We start from the raw sequence: 18545 nt of genomic DNA, 5'->3' as shown, positions 1-18545 counted from the left end.
GGCAATTGTTCACATGTTTCCTTTGCTTTCTCAAGTGATTCACTCTCCTTAGGCACTTCATTAGGTTCATTATCCAATAGGGATTGATCAAGCAACTCATTTAAATCTTCAATTTCAGTTTTCCTAGACTCTTGCTTATTTGACTCATCAAATACCACATGGATAGATTCTTCTACAACTAGAGTTCTCTTATTATAAATTCTATAAGCCTTACTATTTGTAGAGTATCCTAGAAATATTGCTTCATCAGCCTTTGCATCACACTTTCCAAGTTGCTCTTTCCCATTGTTCAGCACATAGCACTTACACCCAAACACTCTAAAATATGAAATGTTAGGCTTCTTTCCTTTGTATATTTCATAGGGTGTTTTCTTCAATATAGGCCGAATCAGAACTTTGTTTAACACATGACAAGCAGTGTTAATAGCATCAGCCCAAAAATATTTTGGCAAGTTTGTTTCATTCAACATTGTTCTAGCAAGTTCTTCTAAGGACCTATTCTTTCTCTCAACAACCCCATTTTGTTGAGGTGTTCTAGGTGCTGAGAAATTATGGTTTATACCATGTTCCTCACAGAATTTTTGAAACATCATGTTTTGAAACTCACCTCCATGGTCACTTCTTATAGAGGTGATGTTTGAACACTTCTCATTTTGAACAAGTTTGGCAAATTTTCTAAAGGCATTAAAAGCATCATTTTTGTTTGCAAGAAACATAACCCATGTGTATCTAGAATAGTCATCAACAATTACTAAGCCATAGTAGTTTCTGCCTAAGCTCATGGTTCTTGAAGGACCAAACAAATCCATGTGAATTAATTGCAAAGGTCTAGATGTGGAAATCTGATTTTTGCTTTTAAAGCTAGCCTTCACTTGCTTGCCCTTTTGACAAGCATCACATAGTTTGTCTTTTCCAAACTTGAGTTTAGGTAGACCAACCACTAATTCTTTCCTACTCAATTTATTCAAATGGTCCATATGAATATGTGCAGCTCTCCTATGCCAAAGCCATATGTTTTCTTCTTGAGTTATTAGACACTTAGTGTTTGACATTGTTATAGAGTGTTCTAAGTCAAGCATGTATATATTGTCAATTATTTTACCAATGAATCTGATTTCTTTACTCTTTTTATCACATATCAAGCAACATGTATCATCAAATTCAATTTTAAAGCCTTTATCACTCAATTGACTAATACTCAGCAAATTATGTTTCAAGCCATCAACAAGCAAAACATTTTCAATCAATGTTTGAGAGGAGGGATTACCAACATTGCCATGACCAAGAATTTTTCCCTTATTATTGTCACCATAGGTAACATACCCTTCATTCTTCAATTTCAGATTTGTGAATTTTGAAGGATCCCCAGTCATATGCCTTGAGCAGCCACTATCAAGATACCAAAGTAGATTTTTGGCCCTCAAGCATTCCTACAACAAAAATTCAGAGGAAAAATTTAGGTACCCATGTGGAGGGTCCTTGTAGGTTAGTTCTCAGCCTTTGACTCTTCTCAACCCAAATCATTTCTCCATTTGGAACTCCATATTTCCTAGAATAGCAGTTCCTAATTGTATGGCCTCTTTTGCAGCAATAAAAACAAGTTGTTTGTCTAGAAAAGTTGCTTTTAAATTTTCTAAAATTTTGATTATTCACAAAAGCTTCTTTTTTTGACTTAAATGGCATGCTCATACTTTGGTTAAAACCAAGTCCACTCCTATCAAAAGTGTTTCTTTGTTTTCCCAAAAGAATATTCAAGTTTTCATTTCCATTAGTGAACCTTGCAAGTGTAGATTTTAAATCAGCATTTTCTTTTTCAAAAATTTTGCAATGTTCACAACCATCTTTTGAGGAGTGAGCTTCACTAAAGTTAAACATAGTTTGAATATTTTCATGCTCATGCTTCAAATCTTCAAGCTTTTGTTCAGCTTCAATTAAAGCATTTTCATACCATTTCAGCTTGTTTTTCAGCTTTGAATTTAAGGATCCTAATTTAACAGCTTCTTCATGGATTTGTATAAAAGCTTCTTGGAGCTGATCATAATCCGGATTGGATTCAAGGTCAGAGTCACTTACAATTGTGTCATGGTCAGTTCCAGCCATCAAACACAGGTTGTTCTCCTCACTTTCAGATTCTTCACTTGTTGTGCTTGAGTCATTGTCTTCCCAAGCAATATAGGCTCTTTTTCCTTTTCCCTTTTTCTTAACCTTCTTCTCCTCTTGTTGCTTCTTCAAGAGATTTGGACACTCAGCTTTCATGTGTCCCGGTTTTCCACATTCAAAGCAATTAAAGCAGGATGTGCTTGCTTCCTCTTTCTTGTTTATCTTTTTGTTGAATTTATAGGGTGAATTCTTCTTTCTTCTCATGAACTTTCTGAACTTCTTTACCAGCAGATTGAAGTTCTCGGTTTCGGAATCATCGGAGCTTGTTTCTTCACACACCTCTTTACCTTTGGCAGATTTCAAGGCTTTCAATGACACTCCTTTGCCTTTTTTATCTTGCTGCTCATGTTCATCAAATATGTGCAGCTTTTGCTCATGCTCCCTCAACTTCCCAAAGAGAGTAGCTAATGTCAAGGAGGTCAAATCCTTTGATTCTTCAATGGCTGTCACCTTTGCTTGCCATGATCTGTCCAAGCATTGCAACACTTTTAAATTCAGCTCTTCCTTCTCAAATTTCCTGCCAAGGTCAACAAGGTGATTTATCAAGTGTGTAAATCTCTTTTGAAAATCAGAAATAGATTCACCATTTTGCATTCTAAACAGCTCATATTCTCTTATGAGAGTATGCTTTCTTGATCTCTTTACATCACTTGTTCCTTCATGAGTGACTTGCAAAGTATCCCACATTTCTTTAGTAGATATGCATTGTGAAATTCTAAAAAATTCATCAATAGACAATGCAGATGTTATAATGTTTTTGGCTCTCTTATCATGTTGGGCTCTTTTCTTTTCCTCATCACTCCACTCACTCCAATGATTTTCCTTAAGCTCACCATCATCATCTTTTTTCATAGGAATATAGGGTCCATTTTCTATAGCATCCCATACAGCAATATCAATAGCTTCAATGAAAATTCTCATCCTAATTTTCCAATAGACATAGTTTTCACCATTGAAAACAGGAGGTCTATGAATAGACACACCCTCACCATAGGGTAAGTTTTTGTTGGCCATTTTTGAAGTCTTGAATAACTCTCAAGAACCTTGCTCTAGATACCAATTGTTAGAAAAGAATGGCACAATCCAAGAGGGGGGTGAATTGGATTCAATGACCCTTTAAAAAATTTATCAGAGTATTTTGGATCTTAATTTCAATCAAAACTTTTCTATGACAGAATTTCCAAATGAAGCTCTTCTAAAGACTTGTTATGAAAATATGAATGCGATATGCTCACTTGATTACAACATAATGAGGTTCAACACAGATTTAAACCATCAAGATTCACATACACTTGTTAATCAAGTTTTATCTTCTTTAAAGTTTAACCAAGAAATTACACAAAGTAAAAGCTAAGGTTGAAGAAGATTGCACAAGTCTTTTATACTGGTTCAGCCACTCCACATGTGACCTACATCCAGTCCTTAATCAACACCTGATTAAGATTTGTTCCACTATCTTTAAGCAAGAAGGTTTACAAGCACACACACATGCATATACTTCAACACTAAAAGATAACCACTTTCTTGACCCCAAGAAAGCACCCCTTGTAGAACCCACTACAAGAATCCTTACCACTTGAGAAACCCTTCTCAAGATTTTCCACAAAGATTCACAAAGAATAATAGGAACGAATTCACCTGGAATTCTTGAACAAATCTTTATCTTCCCCTTTCAAGAATATGATGATGATGATCTTCTACCAAAGCTTTTCACAAACGTTTTCACTCTTGGATTTCACAAAGAAAACTCTCCAAGATGTCACAAAGACTCACAAAAACGTTTTTCACAAATTGATTATCAGTTCTAACTCATGTCTGAAGTTTCTCAAAGTTCAAACTATTTATAAAAGTTTCAGACACAGATAATCGATTATTTTAAAGAATAATCGATTATTTTGTTCTTCGGATTTTCTGGAAATCAACAAAGAACAATATAATCGATTATTTAGCTGGATAATCGATTATTCCAGAGAGTTGTTCCTAGGATAATCGATTATTTTGGCAAATAATCGATTATTACAACAAGGCATTCCACTTAGCCTATTAGTTGGAATAATCGATTATATTTAACAATAATCGATTATTTTGAGTCAGTTCTTAAAATTTCATTTTAAGACTCAAAATAACTTTCCAATGTTTTTAACACATCATCATATACTCTCTACTTAGTTTAGATAAGATTTGCTCATGCACAAAGCATACTAAGCACACAAAATATAGAAACTCATTCAAAACAATCTATATCCTAGGTTCTATTACATAGCTCCATCTCACAGCATTTTCTTGATTCTTCTTTGACTTTGTTTTTGTGCTACAAGTTGTTGTTCTCATGTTGTGATCATCAAAACTCTTTAAGCTTTTCCTAAGCTCAACAGCATAGGGAGTACGTTTTCAAATACAAGGGAAGATATACTATTTTTGAAACAGAAGGATATCTTCTATTTTTATTTTCCTTATGATTCACATGACGTGGCGCCCTTTTTCCTTCCTCGTGTAGAATATCATACAACTCGCATTAATTTTAGGGTAGAGGATTTGTCGTTTCAAGCGAAAATCCCAAATGAAGGTTTTGTCATTTAATAATTTAATCATTTTATTCCTTTAATTGTAGATAATGTTTGTCTCCGACCCCTGAATTTATTAGTGAAGATTGTTCAAAGAGACTATGACAAACCGGATTTTCATACGTAGAACAAGAAGTTTATACTCTTCATTGGACGAAGAGTTTTGGACGTTGTAATTTCTTACAGCATTTTGAGGGATATTGAGATGCAGTGGTTTACTGCATTTGCTTTTCTAATGTGGTTCTAACTATACAAAGTGGTACATGTATGAGTATTCTGGTGCATCAAATGTGATCTACTTTTATATAGAACATGCTTTATTTGAGTAGGTCAGATGATACCTGTTTTACCTATACCAATCGTTCTTCTTCCCTGCTTTTCAGTTTTCCTTTGTCCTTGTTCTCTCATGGAACATTGTGTACCCCTGCATTGTTAGATGCTCAACCCAAAGGGTGAAGCTCTGATACTAATTAAAATTAGACGAAAAACACATAGAAGGGGGGGTTGAATATGTATGTGTATGTGAGCAAAGGAATTTTAAAAACTTTTCGCAATAAGGATTTCTTTCGTCCAGTAAAAACAATATTAGTGAATGCTTGAACAGAAACTCCCTAGGGTTGGTTTAACAAAATCATTTTCAGTCTGGGAGTTTTATTGTCTGTTTAGATTAAAGTGTTTCTTTAAACGAAAATCGTTCTTTAGGATGATAATTTGAACAAGTATGGCTTTCGTTTGAAGATGGTATTCAATAGACAATAATCATTGGACGAAGTTTTTAGTGGAGTAGATTAACCAAATAAAGTGCATCTGAAACATAAAGGTGTTGCAAGTATTTTTATACTGGTTCACTCAAACTGAGCTACGTCTAGTCTCCTTCAAATGAAGGGTTTCACTAGATAAACAATAAAGTACAAGTATTGTTTATTCAGCCTCTTTGATGTTGTGTATTTTACTCGTATTTTAGCACTTTAATTCACAAGAATTCATAGCATAATCATGCATATCTTTCATGTTTTTAATAAATTTTTATATCATTTTCCTATTTTATGCTTTTCTTGGTATGTGTTGTGTTTTCTCTGAGCAGGATCAAGATTTAAGAATTAAAGAGGAAATGCTGAGCTACAGGGAAAATCACGGCCGTGATTCTAAATCACGCCCGTGATTCACCAGAGAAAATCACGGCCGTGACTCCCAATCACACCCGTGAACGCCACTGACCCTTCATAGATGTGCTCCAGAGAAGATCACGGTCGTGATTCTCAGTCACGGCCGTGATTCACTTCGCGTCCCAGCTTTTTAAGTTTTATGTTTTATTTTTATTTTATCTTTGTAATTTTTATCTTGGTAGTTTTACCTTTTTACCCTTTTAGGTTATAAATTAGATGAGGTTAGCCTAGAACGGGGACTTTTGTTTCGGAGACAGTTTTATTTAGTTTTTGACACTTGGAGAAGGTTGGGCGCCTGTGCCATCGACTCTAAGGTTTGCTTTTCTTTTATTCTTCTTTTCTTGGAGAACTACTATGAACTCCTGTGAGTAGTTTCCCTTTTTCTGGGATCAGGGCTTAGCCTCTGAGAACCTCTTTATTAATGCATTATTCAGTTTCTTAATTTTATTCCAATTCTTGATCTGTTCTTTTATATTTTATATATGAACTTTAATATTATTGTTTTCATAATAACATTAATTAAGGATGAACTGAGAGGAGAACTTGATTATAATTATGATAAACAATTAATCTTAATTTTCATAATCATAGATAATTAGGGATGAACTGAGAGGAGAACCTAATTATCGGAACCTAAAGGAACAAACTTGAGTGTTAAATCACGAGAGTTGATTTAAGCTTTCGAGGAGCAATAGATTAACAAAGATCTTAATGGGTTTAATTGAACGTAATTACTACGAGAGTAGAGATTAATTTTAATTAAACACGTCCTCGTAGCCTGAGAAGGTGCAAGGATTAAATTAGGTTAAGACTACCTTCAAGATGGAATAGAATTAATTAATGAAAATAATAATTCAATATTGTTGGAACTCTTTGTGCGAACCCTAGATTCCCGGAAATCTCCTTATCTTATCTTAAAGTTTTATCTTATTCATTAATTGCATTACTATCTCTTTTACCATCAAATCTGATCTTATCATCTCAAAACAAAAATTCAATCTGTTTTAAAATTCAAATTAAAATACTAGTAATTCTAGGTCAAACACGTAGTCCCTATGATTCGATATTTATTACTTGACGACAACCGTACACTTGCGGTTTTCCACACATCAAGTTTTTGGCGCCGTTGCCGGGGACTACGTCTCTTGATTTAAATTACAATTATTTTAATTCGAATTTTTAAAAAAAAAATTAAATTAAATTAAATAAATAAATAATTTTTTTTTTGTTTGTTAGTATTTACTTCTCCAATTCAGATTTCACGGGTCACTTTCTTTTTTTTTTGCAGTGCCTTAGGGTTAATGCAAAAGAGATCTCTACGTCTTGGGAAACCAACACCACTTGATCCTGAGATTGAAAGAACTCTCCTGAGAAGGAAAAGAAACCTTTCTAGAGAATTTGACATGGCTGCACAACGAGATAATTTACCGCTTCGGGATTACTCTGCACCCGTAGCTCGTGGGATACCTGGAGGGGAGATGCAAACTGGAGCTACTGTACCAGCTTCTCTGGTGAATATGCTCAAACAGAACACCTTTGGAGGACTACCATCAGAAGATCCTAATGACCACTTAGAGGGGTTCTTGGAAATCTGTGAGACCCAGCAATTTGATGATGAAGTTTCTGATGGAATGCGACTCCGCTTATTCTCACTCACCTTGAGAGATAAGGCAAAGGTGTGGCTAAGAACAGTGCCTAGAGAAAAGATAGCAACTTGGGAATTATGTGAAAGAGCTTTTCTAGAGAAATTCTTTCCTCCTTCTAAAACTAAAGAATTGAGGAAGAAAATCACTAATTTCCAACAAGGCACTGGAGAGACTATTTATGAAGCATGGGAGCGGTTCAAAGGATATCTTCAAGCATGCCCACAACATGGCTTCAACCGTTGGCTTACCATCCAATTTTTCTTTGAAGGATTGGACCAACAAAGCACCATGATATTAGACTCAGCAGCTGGAGGATCTTTCATGGGGAAACCTATTAATGACTGCATGATTATTTTGGAAAATGTAGCCTCAAATCACAGCCAATACAGTGAAAGAGAAGTCACAGCAAGGAAAGGAACTCCGGGGCGATATGAAGTGAACAATATTGAGTTACTCTTAGCAAAATTTGATACTCTTAATCAAAGATTAGACAAGATGGAAAAAGCTAAGGTTAATTCAGTGGCTACAAATCAAGTATGTGACCTTTGTAGGGAACAAGGGCACACTGCAGTAGATTGTACCTCAATTTTTACTGGAGAAAAAGAAGATACTACTGAACAGGTGGCAGCTTCTCATAATTTCTATGACACTCCTCGAAGAGAGAAGAGTAATCCATATTCCAACACATACAACCCTGGTTGGAAGAATCATCCTAACTTTTCTTGGAAGAATAACCCAGTTCAAGGAACTAGCAATCAGCAACCTAATTTCCGTCCGTCCAATCACTTCATTAATGGGGAAGGAAATCCAGTACAGACACCCTCAATTCAACAAAGTGTTTCAAGATTAGAAAACCTTATGGAGAATTTTGTCACTAATCAAAAACAGACCAATGATTCAATGGCAAATTCTATTCAAAACCTTGCTGTCAAGGTTGAGAATATTACTCTCCACAACAAGATGCTGGAAAATCAAATTGCACAGTTGATGCCTAGTTCAAACAATTCTCCAGGTAAGTTCCCAGGTAAAACAGTTGCAAACCCAGCTGAAAATGTTAATGCTGTTACTTTAAGGAGTGGGAAGAAATTAGACAGACCTGTGTCTAATCAAAATGATAATATTGAGATTGATGAAGACGCTTCTCCTATGGTTGAAAAACCTGAAAAAGAGAGATTAGAAAAAGAAAAAGTATCTTCATCAAAGCCTCAAACTGTTTATCACCCTCCAATTCCTTTTCCTCAAAGGTTAGCAAGGACTAAACTTGATAGACAATTTGAAAAATTTTTAAATATGATCAAACAAGTGTATGTAAACATTCCATTTGTAGAAGCTCTACAACAGATGCCTACATATGCTAAATTTCTTAAGGATCTTTTAGCTAACCGAAGGAAATTGGATGATAGAGAGACTGTTACATTGATCCATCATAATTTGCCCAAAAAACTTAAGGATCCTGGTAGTTTCTCTATACCTTGTCTCATTGGAAATCTAAGGTTTGAAAAAGCCTTATGTGACCTTGGGGCAAGTATCAGTTTAATGCCTTTATCAATTTGCAAGAAATTAGATATGGGAGAATTAAAGCCTACAGCAATGTCAATCCAGTTAGCAGATAGATCTATAAAATATCCCATAGGAATTTTAGAAGATGTTCCAGTTAAGATAGGTAAATTTTTAATTCCGGGAGATTTTGTTGTTTTAGAAATGGAAGAGGACAAACAAATACCAATCATACTAGGTAGACCATTTTTGGCTACAGCAGGCGTGATAGTAGATGTCAAACATGGAAAATTGTCCTTATCCATTAATGATGAAACAATGGAATTTAATATTGCTAAATCTGTTAGACAACCTTCTCTTGAAAATATTTGCTGCAGGGTTGATATATTGCCTAAAGACATGGAGGAAGAAGTCATGAGATCTATTTTGAGGGATCCCTTGGAGAATTTTCTAGTTGGAGGAAAGCACATAGATCTTGAGGGGATTCAACCTAATTATGCTTGCTTGATCGATTCAAGTCCCCCGTGTAAAGAAAAAGATCCTCTAGTAGAAAGTCTTCTTGAGTCTTCAACAGATTGGCAAGAAGAAAACTCTCCAAAGTTAGAACTTAAACCACTTCCTTCATCTTTAAGGTATGAGTTTTTGGGGGCTAATTCCACTTATCCAGTCATAGTAAATTCAGCTTTAAATGAAAAAGAAACTGAAAAACTTCTCAATGAGTTGAGAAAATTTAGAAAAGTTATTGGATATACTATGGCTGATATAAAGGGAATTAGTTCTTCATTTTGTATGCATCGCATCTTCTTGGAGGAAGGATCCAAACCTTCTGTTGAAGCTCAAAGAAGACTAAATCCCAAGATGAAAGAAGAGGTAAAGAAATAAATTTTGAAATTACTGGATGCTAAGGTAATTTATGCTATATCTGATAGTCCTTGGGTAAGTCCAGTTCATGTGGTTCCTAAGAAAGGTGGGATGACAGTAGTTAAAAATGATAATAATGAATTAATTCCCACAAGAACTGTGACTGGGTGGCGTATGTGTGTTGATTATAGAAAATTAAATAATGCCACTAGAAAGGATCACTTTCCCTTACCTTTTATTGATCAAATGCTTGAAAGGTTAGCAATGCATTCATACTTTTGTTATTTGGACGGATACTCCGGTTTTCATCAAATCCCTATTCATCCATTAGACCAAGAGAAAACTACTTTTACATGTCCCTATGGTACTTTTGCTTATAGGAGAATGCCTTTTGGCCTATGTAATGCACCTGCTACCTTTCAAAGATGTATGACTGCAATCTTTAGTGATTTATTAGAAAAAGAGATGGAAGTTTTCATGGATGACTTTTCAGTTTATGGTATTTCCTTTGATGACTGTCTATTAAATCTAACTAAAGTATTGCAGCGTTGCTCTGAAGTGAATTTAGTCTTAAATTGGGAAAAATGTCATTTTATGGTACAAGAAGGAATTGTCTTAGGACACCTAATATCTGGGAGAGGAATTGAGGTAGATAGAGCAAAAATAGAAGTAATTGATAAATTGCCTCTTCCAATTGATGTTAAAGGTGTTAGAAGTTTCTTAGGGCATGCCGGTTTCTACCGAAGGTTTATTAAAGATTTTTCAAAAATCTCTAAACCATTATCTAATCTACTTGTGAAAGAGGTACCTTTTAACTTTGATTTTTCTTGTAAGAATGCATTCTACAGGTTGAAAGAAGCTCTCACTACAGCTCCTATTCTGCAAACTCCTGACTGGAGCCTTCCTTTTGAAATCATGTGTGATGCAAGTGACTATGCTATAGGAGCTGTATTGGGACAAAGAAAGGACAAGAAGGTTCATGCTATATACTATGCCAGCAAGACTCTTGATGAAGCCCAAGCCAATTATGCAACAACAGAAAAAGAATTGTTAGCAGTCGTCTATGCTTTTGAAAAGTTCAGATCTTATCTTGTGGGGTCTAAGGTTATTGTTTACACAGATCACTCTGCCCTAAAGTATCTTTTTAATAAAAAGGATGCTAAACCTAGGCTCCTCAGATGGATTCTCCTTTTACAAGAATTTGATTTAGAGATTGTGGACAGAAAGGGAGTAGAAAATGTAGTAGCTGATCATCTCTCTCGACTTCCACAAGACCAAGCAACAAAGGAGGAACTCCCTATTAATGACAGCTTCCCAGACGAAAAGCTTTTAGCAGTTGTTGTGAAAAAAAGTCCCTGGTATGCAGATTATGCGAATTACTTAGCATGTGGAGTCCTTCCTGAAGACTTTAATTATCAACAAAAGAAGAAATTCTTTAGTGACCTTAACAGCTTTATTTGGGATGAACCTTACCTATATAAGAGGTGTAGAGATGGTATCTACAGAAGGTGTATCTCAGAAGAAGCAGCTCCTCACATCATTCACTCATGTCATTCTTCCGCATATGGAGGACATGCTAGTACGTCAAAAACTGCAGCTAAAATTCTACAATCTGGTTTTTACTGGCCAAACTTATTTAAGGATACCTGGAAGATGGTAAATTCTTGTGACCAATGCCAAAGATCAGGGAATATATCCAGGAAACATGAAATGCCATTAAATGGGATTTTAGAAGTAGAAATTTTTGATGTATGGGGAGTAGATTACATGGGACCATTCCCAAGTTCTAAAGGTTACAAGTTCATATTAGTTGCAGTTGATTATGTGTCCAAGTGGGTAGAAGCGATTCCCGCTCAAACGAGTGATTCAAATACTGTCATTAAACTCTTCAAAAGAATTATATTTCCAAGATTTGGGGTCCCAAGAGCTGTGATCAGTGATGGAGGCTCACATTTTATTGAAAGAAAGTTTGAATCTCTCTTAAAAAAGTATGGAGTCACTCACAAGGTTGGTACACCTTATCACCCTCAAACAAGTGGACAGGTAGAAATATCCAACAGAGAAATCAAAAAGATCCTTGAGAAGACTGTATCTACAACAAGAAAGGACTGGTCTTTAAGATTAGATGAAGCTCTTTGGGCCTACAGGACTGCTTACAAAACACCTATTGGCATGTCTCCATTTAGGCTGATTTATGGAAAATCTTGCCATCTTCCTGTAGAGCTAGAACACAAGGCTTTGTGGGCAATAAAATACTTCAACTATGACCTAAAGGATGCTGGAGAAAAAAGGAAATTGGAACTCAATGAGCTTGATGAAATCAGATTAGACTCATATGAAAATGCTAAGATTTACAAAGAAAGAACAAAGAGGTGGCATGACAAGCATATACATAGAAGAGAATTCAACCAAGGGGACTCGGTGCTATTATTTAATTCCAGACTCAGATTGTTTCCTGGAAAATTGAAGTCAAGATGGTCAGGGCCTTTTACAGTTCAAAAAGTATATCCCTATGGAGCTGTAGAAATCAGAAACGATAAAGGCGACATATTCAAGGTCAATGCACAGAGATTGAAGTTATATTTCCATGGGGAACACTTAGAAAAATTATACTCTATGGTTCTTCAGGAACCTACTCAAGTTTCTTAAAAAAAAAAAAAAAAAAAATGAAAAAAAAAAATATATATATATATATATATATATAATAAAATAAAATTTCAGAGTTCTAGAGAGAATCACGACCGTGATTCTAAATCACGGGCGTGATCTTCTCTGGAAAATTTTTTGGAAAACCCCAGAGAGAATCACGACCGTGATTATAAATCACGGGCGTGATCTTCTCTGGAAAATTTTTGGAAAACCCCAGAGAGAATCACGACCGTGATTATAAATCACAGGCGTGATCTCCTCTGTTTGAATTTTTGAAAACTCACAAAGAGAATCACGGCCGTGATTTCCAATCACGCCCGTGATTCCCTGCTGACGCTCAACAGATACAACCCGTGATTTTTGAAATTCCCCTTTCCCTTATATATTTTTCCCCCTCCTTTTACATTCTCACTTCTCTCAAACTTACGAACTCTGTCCATTCTCTCTTTTCTTCTCTCCCAAACCCTAGCTTCTCACTTCTTCTTCCTCTTCTTCCCTCTTCCTCCCACATTCACTCCTTCCGTTCATCCATGGCTCCCAAGCGCACCCGTACCGTTGGTTCGTCCTCCACCGCTTCCGATACCCACAGTTACGAGGAAGAAGCAAGTGAAATTCCGCACCTTCCTCCGAGGTTCTATCGGAACGATGAACAGCGTGAGCGGAACGAGGTATTACGCGTCCGCACTATCCATCCTACCAGGTATCTCGACTTCCCATTTATTCGTAAGTTGGGTTTACATGCTGATGTCAATTTCATGTTAACTAACATTGGGTGGACAACCTTTGCTACCATGCATAATGATGTTGTTTATCCTCGACTAGTTCTTGAGTTCTTGAGCTCTCTCCACACGGAAATATTATCTGGGCCAAATTGTTCTGAAGGTTTGATTTCTTTCCGTATGTTTAACCAAGAACACGAATTAACCCTGGCTCAGTTCAATAATATTTTTGGATTTCCCACTGGAGGGAGCACGAGAACCCCAAGTTCTTTCAACCCTGGTTCTTTTTGGTATAGTTTGACAGGTACAAGTAATTGGGTCGCTGGAAAATGTAATTCCTCTGCTTTCCGCCATCCCGCCATCCGTATTATGCACCGCTTTATTGCCTCTACTGTTTTGGCCCGAGGTGATTCTGAAGGAAAGGTTCGTTTGAGCGACCTTTTACTTTTATGGGCTATGATGGAAAACAGAGAGGAGCCTATTGATTCTGGCAGTCATTTGGCACGACAGTTCCAGAATATTTCCAATACCAGCCACGGTGCGATTGTGAACGGCGGCCTCATTACCACTATAGCCAAACACCTTGGCTATCACGCTTGGCTGGACCAGTTAGAACCACTCCCTGGAAGCCGTACTATTAATTTTGCTACCTGCTCTTCTATGAACTGCATTGCGAAAGATGAAGATGATAAATACTACTTTGTAGTAACCCAGTCGGGAGTGCACCACCAGTTACCAAATCCAACATACACCGTGAAGAACCGGGCTACACGGCAGTTTCCACTGGAGCCATTAGAGGACCTACCTCCAGCAGCTGAGGAAGCGGCTCCTGCAGATGAGGAAGCAGCTCCTGAACAACCCCCTCTACATCCTGGACCTGAGGTGGACAATGCTGCTATCCTGGCAGCTATTCAATCAATGGATAACCGGCTGAAACAAATGGATGAACGCCAGCAGCATTATAATTACATGGTTGATCAAATGTATCAATGGCACATTCAACGGTATCCAGATGATTTTCCACCACAGTGAGATCTTTCTTATTCCTTATTTTACTCTGATGCTTAGGGACAAGCATTCCTTTCTGTTGTGGGTTGGTTGCATATTCATGCATTTTATAATTTTGTCAAAATAATCTATCATGCATTCATTAGCTCTTTGCTTCGGGACAAGCAAATCTTTAAGTTTGGGGTTAGGAGGATGTACGCATTTCATTCATTCATGCAAAGTAAAAAAAAAAAAAAATCATGCATATATACATATTCAGCTAATCCCAGCTTGAATTTGTGTTTGAAAAGTAAATATTTTTAATGAAATTGTTCGTCTTTGAAAACACTGAATGTGATGAATTGAATCTTGAAGTCTCAGAACAAAAGGTTGAAAAATTAGCTGGTTTTGTGGCTAGCACTTGGTTCTTAGTATTGAGGCTTGAAATGATCGAGAATTATAAAAATAGTCTCTTGAAGATAAATTCTTTTTAATTCGTGCTTAAAAGCTTTTGGGGGGTAATAAAAAAAAAAAAAAAAAAAAAAAAAAAAAAAAAAATTCACCTAGCACCCCTTTGAGGTCATAGGTTAGAGGGAGAATATTCTTAACCTTAGAAAACTAAGGGAACTAATTAGCTACTGGGGAATTGTTTAGTAAAATAGCTAGACCCCCTTTGAGGCTACGTGTTCTTGAAATTATCATCCTCTCTACACTGATTGGCTACTGGGGAAATGTTTTAGGTGAGACAAAAACAAAAATAAAAATATTACCCCTATTTGTCTCACAAGCATTGAAAAATTATTTCTGTTAAATTATCTTCGTTTGACTAATGAGCTTTACAAGATTTGACATCATGAAACTCTTAGAAACTAAGAGTTGGCGCTAGTAATGAAAGATTAAGATTCTAATTGGACCTTGTGAGACTAAGAGTGAAGATTTTAAATGCTCAATTAATTCTTGATGATTTTTTTTTTTGGAATAAAATTATTGTTTGAGGACAAACAAAAATTCAAGTTTGGGGTTATTTGATGTTGTGTATTTTACTCGTATTTTAGCACTTTAATTCACAAGAATTCATAGCATAATCATGCATATCTTTCATGTTTTTAATAAATTTTTATATCATTTTCCTATTTTATGCTTTTCTTGGTATGTGTTGTGTTTTCTCTGAGCAGGATCAAGATTTAAGAATTAAAGAGGAAATGCTGAGCTACAGGGAAAATCACGGCCGTGATTCTAAATCACGCCCGTGATTCACCAGAGAAAATCACGGCCGTGACTCCCAATCACACCCGTGAACGCCACTGACCCTTCATAGATGTGCTCCAGAGAAGATCACGGTCGTGATTCTCAGTCACGGCCATGATTCACTTCGCGTCCCAGCTTTTTATGTTTTATGTTTTATTTTTATTTTATCTTTGTAATTTTTATCTTGGTAGTTTTACCTTTTTACCCTTTTAGGTTATAAATTAGATGAGGTTAGCCTAGAACGGGGACTTTTGTTTCGGAGACAGTTTTATTTAGTTTTTGACACTTGGAGAAGGTTGGGCGCCTGTGCCATCGACTCTAAGGTTTGCTTTTCTTTTATTCTTCTTTTCTTGGAGAACTACTATGAACTCCTGTGAGTAGTTTCCCTTTTTCTGGGATCAGGGCTTAGCCTCTGAGAACCTATTTATTAATGCATTATTCAGTTTCTTAATTTTATTCCAATTCTTGATCTGTTCTTTTATATTTTATATATGAACTTTAATATTATTGTTTTCATAATAACATTAATTAAGGATGAACTGAGAGGAGAACTTGATTATAATTATGATAAACAATTAATCTTAATTTTCATAATCATAGATAATTAGGGATGAACTGAGAGGAGAACCTAATTATCGGAACCTAAAGGAACAAACTTGAGTGTTAAATCACGAGAGTTGATTTAAGCTTTCGAGGAGCAATAGATTAACAAAGATCTTAATGGGTTTAATTGAACGTAATTACTACGAGAGTAGAGATTAATTTTAATTAAACACGTCCTCGTAGCCTGAGAAGGTGCAAGGATTAAATTAGGTTAAGACTACCTTCAAGATGGAATAGAATTAATTAATGAAAATAATAATTCAATATTGTTGGAACTCTTTGTGCGAACCCTAGATTCCCGGAAATCTCCTTATCTTATCTTAAAGTTTTATCTTATTCATTAATTGCATTACTATCTCTTTTACCATCAAATCTGATCTTATCATCTCAAAACAAAAATTCAATCTGTTTTAAAATTCAAATTAAAATACTAGTAATTCTAGGTCAAACACGTAGTCCCTGTGATTCGATATTTATTACTTGACGACAACCGTACACTTGCGGTTTTCCACACATCACTCTTCAAGCTCGCAGTGAGTATTATAGACCACCCAAGTCACGACCACTCTTGGTCCCAAGTATTCTCAATCACTTCTGGCTCGTCAACCTCACTTGCTGACATTAGTATTCTTTGCTCAGCCACTTTTGGCTCTCAATGAGTATTATCGACCAACTCCTGGCCCGTTGACTTCACTCATCAACGCTAGTATTCTTTACTCAGCTATTTCTGGCTCCCAGTGTGAATTCTTTGACAAGCCTTTCCAGGATTTACAAGTATTCTTTCCCTAGGCTTTTCAGGCTTTACAAGTATTCTAGAGAAGTTTGATTTGAGTGTATGGGTTACTCTCATAGAGAGGATACATAGGTTTCTACACTCTCTAAGGTATGCAACCTTAGTCTTTACAACGATTGAGTGTTTGGTTTACTCTCATGGAGAGGTTACATAAATTGCTATACTCACTAAGGTTTTATTCCTAGGATGCACCTGCATAGAACTCCTTAGTTTACAGAGATGAATATACTATGGTTCATTCGACTCTATACGCTCTCTCTATCTCTGGTTTCATTGTTTCATGGGCTTGATATCACTTGTTAATAATGTAAGGCCAATGGCTAGCCGGAAAATCCAACCCTCCAAGGTTGGAGATAGTGATATCTCTTATAGGATCTGCCCGTTGCAAGTGTCCGTTGAAGCGAATATAGTCGTTCATGACTAGTTCAATCTTCACATTTAAGGCATGAGTTCTTGCATTAAATGTTGCTTCTTGTGATAGATCTTGTGTGAAGTATTCTTTGTCTTGGTAGCAGCAGTGTCTAAATTTAGCAAGAACCTAGGAACCTTGTTGTCCTTTTTAGAAAAAGTAGTGTACTTTTTCTTCTTCTTTGTTTCTTCACTTAGATCACGCGTTTACGTTGAGAGCATTTATATGATCATACACGATGCCTGAGCTGTCCTTGGAGACATGATTCTTTAAATGCGTGCGTGGTAGTCTTCGTTTGAATCTGTTAGTTCTATGCGTCTCACTCTTGACCTTCGTCTTAGTCTGATCATTTTGATAGATGGACAGACTTTGTTTCTGGCTGGGTGATCGAAGCCGTATCCGGTCAAATAAATACAATTAAATGTAATACTAGGAAGTGACTCCTAGGTCGTCTCCCAAGGACCGTCTTTTACTGTTAAAGGCTTAAACACACGCGAAGTGGGGGGTTTGGTTCAGGTTTCAGTTTATAACACAATAAAACGAAATAAAACACAGCTAGTAAACGGATTGGCTCCCTGTTTGAATTGCAACTCTTTTATCCCTGGTTCTCAAAAGATTTCTCTGTTCATAACTTAATCCTTGTTCCATCTGAGTTAACCAACTAAGCGAAGATTAACTCAAGATTTCCCTACACGAATTAAGCAAACGTATACAACATTAAACCTCCCCACAAGATTAAGCAACTTGTGAGCAACCTGATTCATTAAGCATGAACAGGTGTCAAAAACGTTTCAGAGGTTCAATGAAGAAGAACCAAGCAGAACACAGATACAAATATAAATAAAACCTCAATCAGAGATTGCAATCTGCTCAAGGAGCCAACCCCTGGGGTTTTAGCCTTCCATTAAAATGGAAACAGAAACGAAAATACAAACAGAAACAAAAATACAAACAGAAACAAAAATGGAAACAGAAACGAAAATGGAAACAGAAAATGCAAGGCAGGAGAACAAAACAAAAATGGACAATCTGTATTTCTTCAATGCAATGGTTCAATTCAGATACAAAATGAATATAAGAGGAGAAGAAGAAAAGAAAAACGTTTAGAGCAAGAAAAACGCGTGAATAAAAATGGTCCAGAACAAAGAACCAGCAGGGAAGCCAAAACGTCAAGGAACTGTCGCTCATGAGAGAAAAACGTAAGGAAAAACAAAGGGAGGCTACTGTTCACATAGTCACATCA

At 36.2% G+C, this 18545-nt stretch overlaps 1 non-coding gene across 1 annotated transcript; it reads right to left on the bottom strand.

Moving 5' to 3' along the window:
• Positions 1-7662: 7662 nt before the first annotated feature.
• On the bottom strand, positions 7663-7769 carry LOC145956617 (small nucleolar RNA R71). Its single transcript, XR_014432856.1, has one exon. It is a non-coding gene; the product is annotated as a small nucleolar RNA R71 (small nucleolar RNA).
• Positions 7770-18545: the final 10776 nt, after the last annotated feature.

This window comes from Cajanus cajan, chromosome 3 (assembly GCF_000230855.2).
Source record: "Cajanus cajan strain Asha chromosome 3, NIPB_CcT2T_4, whole genome shotgun sequence".
NCBI classification, from domain to species: Eukaryota; Viridiplantae; Streptophyta; class Magnoliopsida; order Fabales; family Fabaceae; genus Cajanus; species Cajanus cajan.
This window is presented reverse-complemented; position numbering and strand designations above follow the sequence as displayed.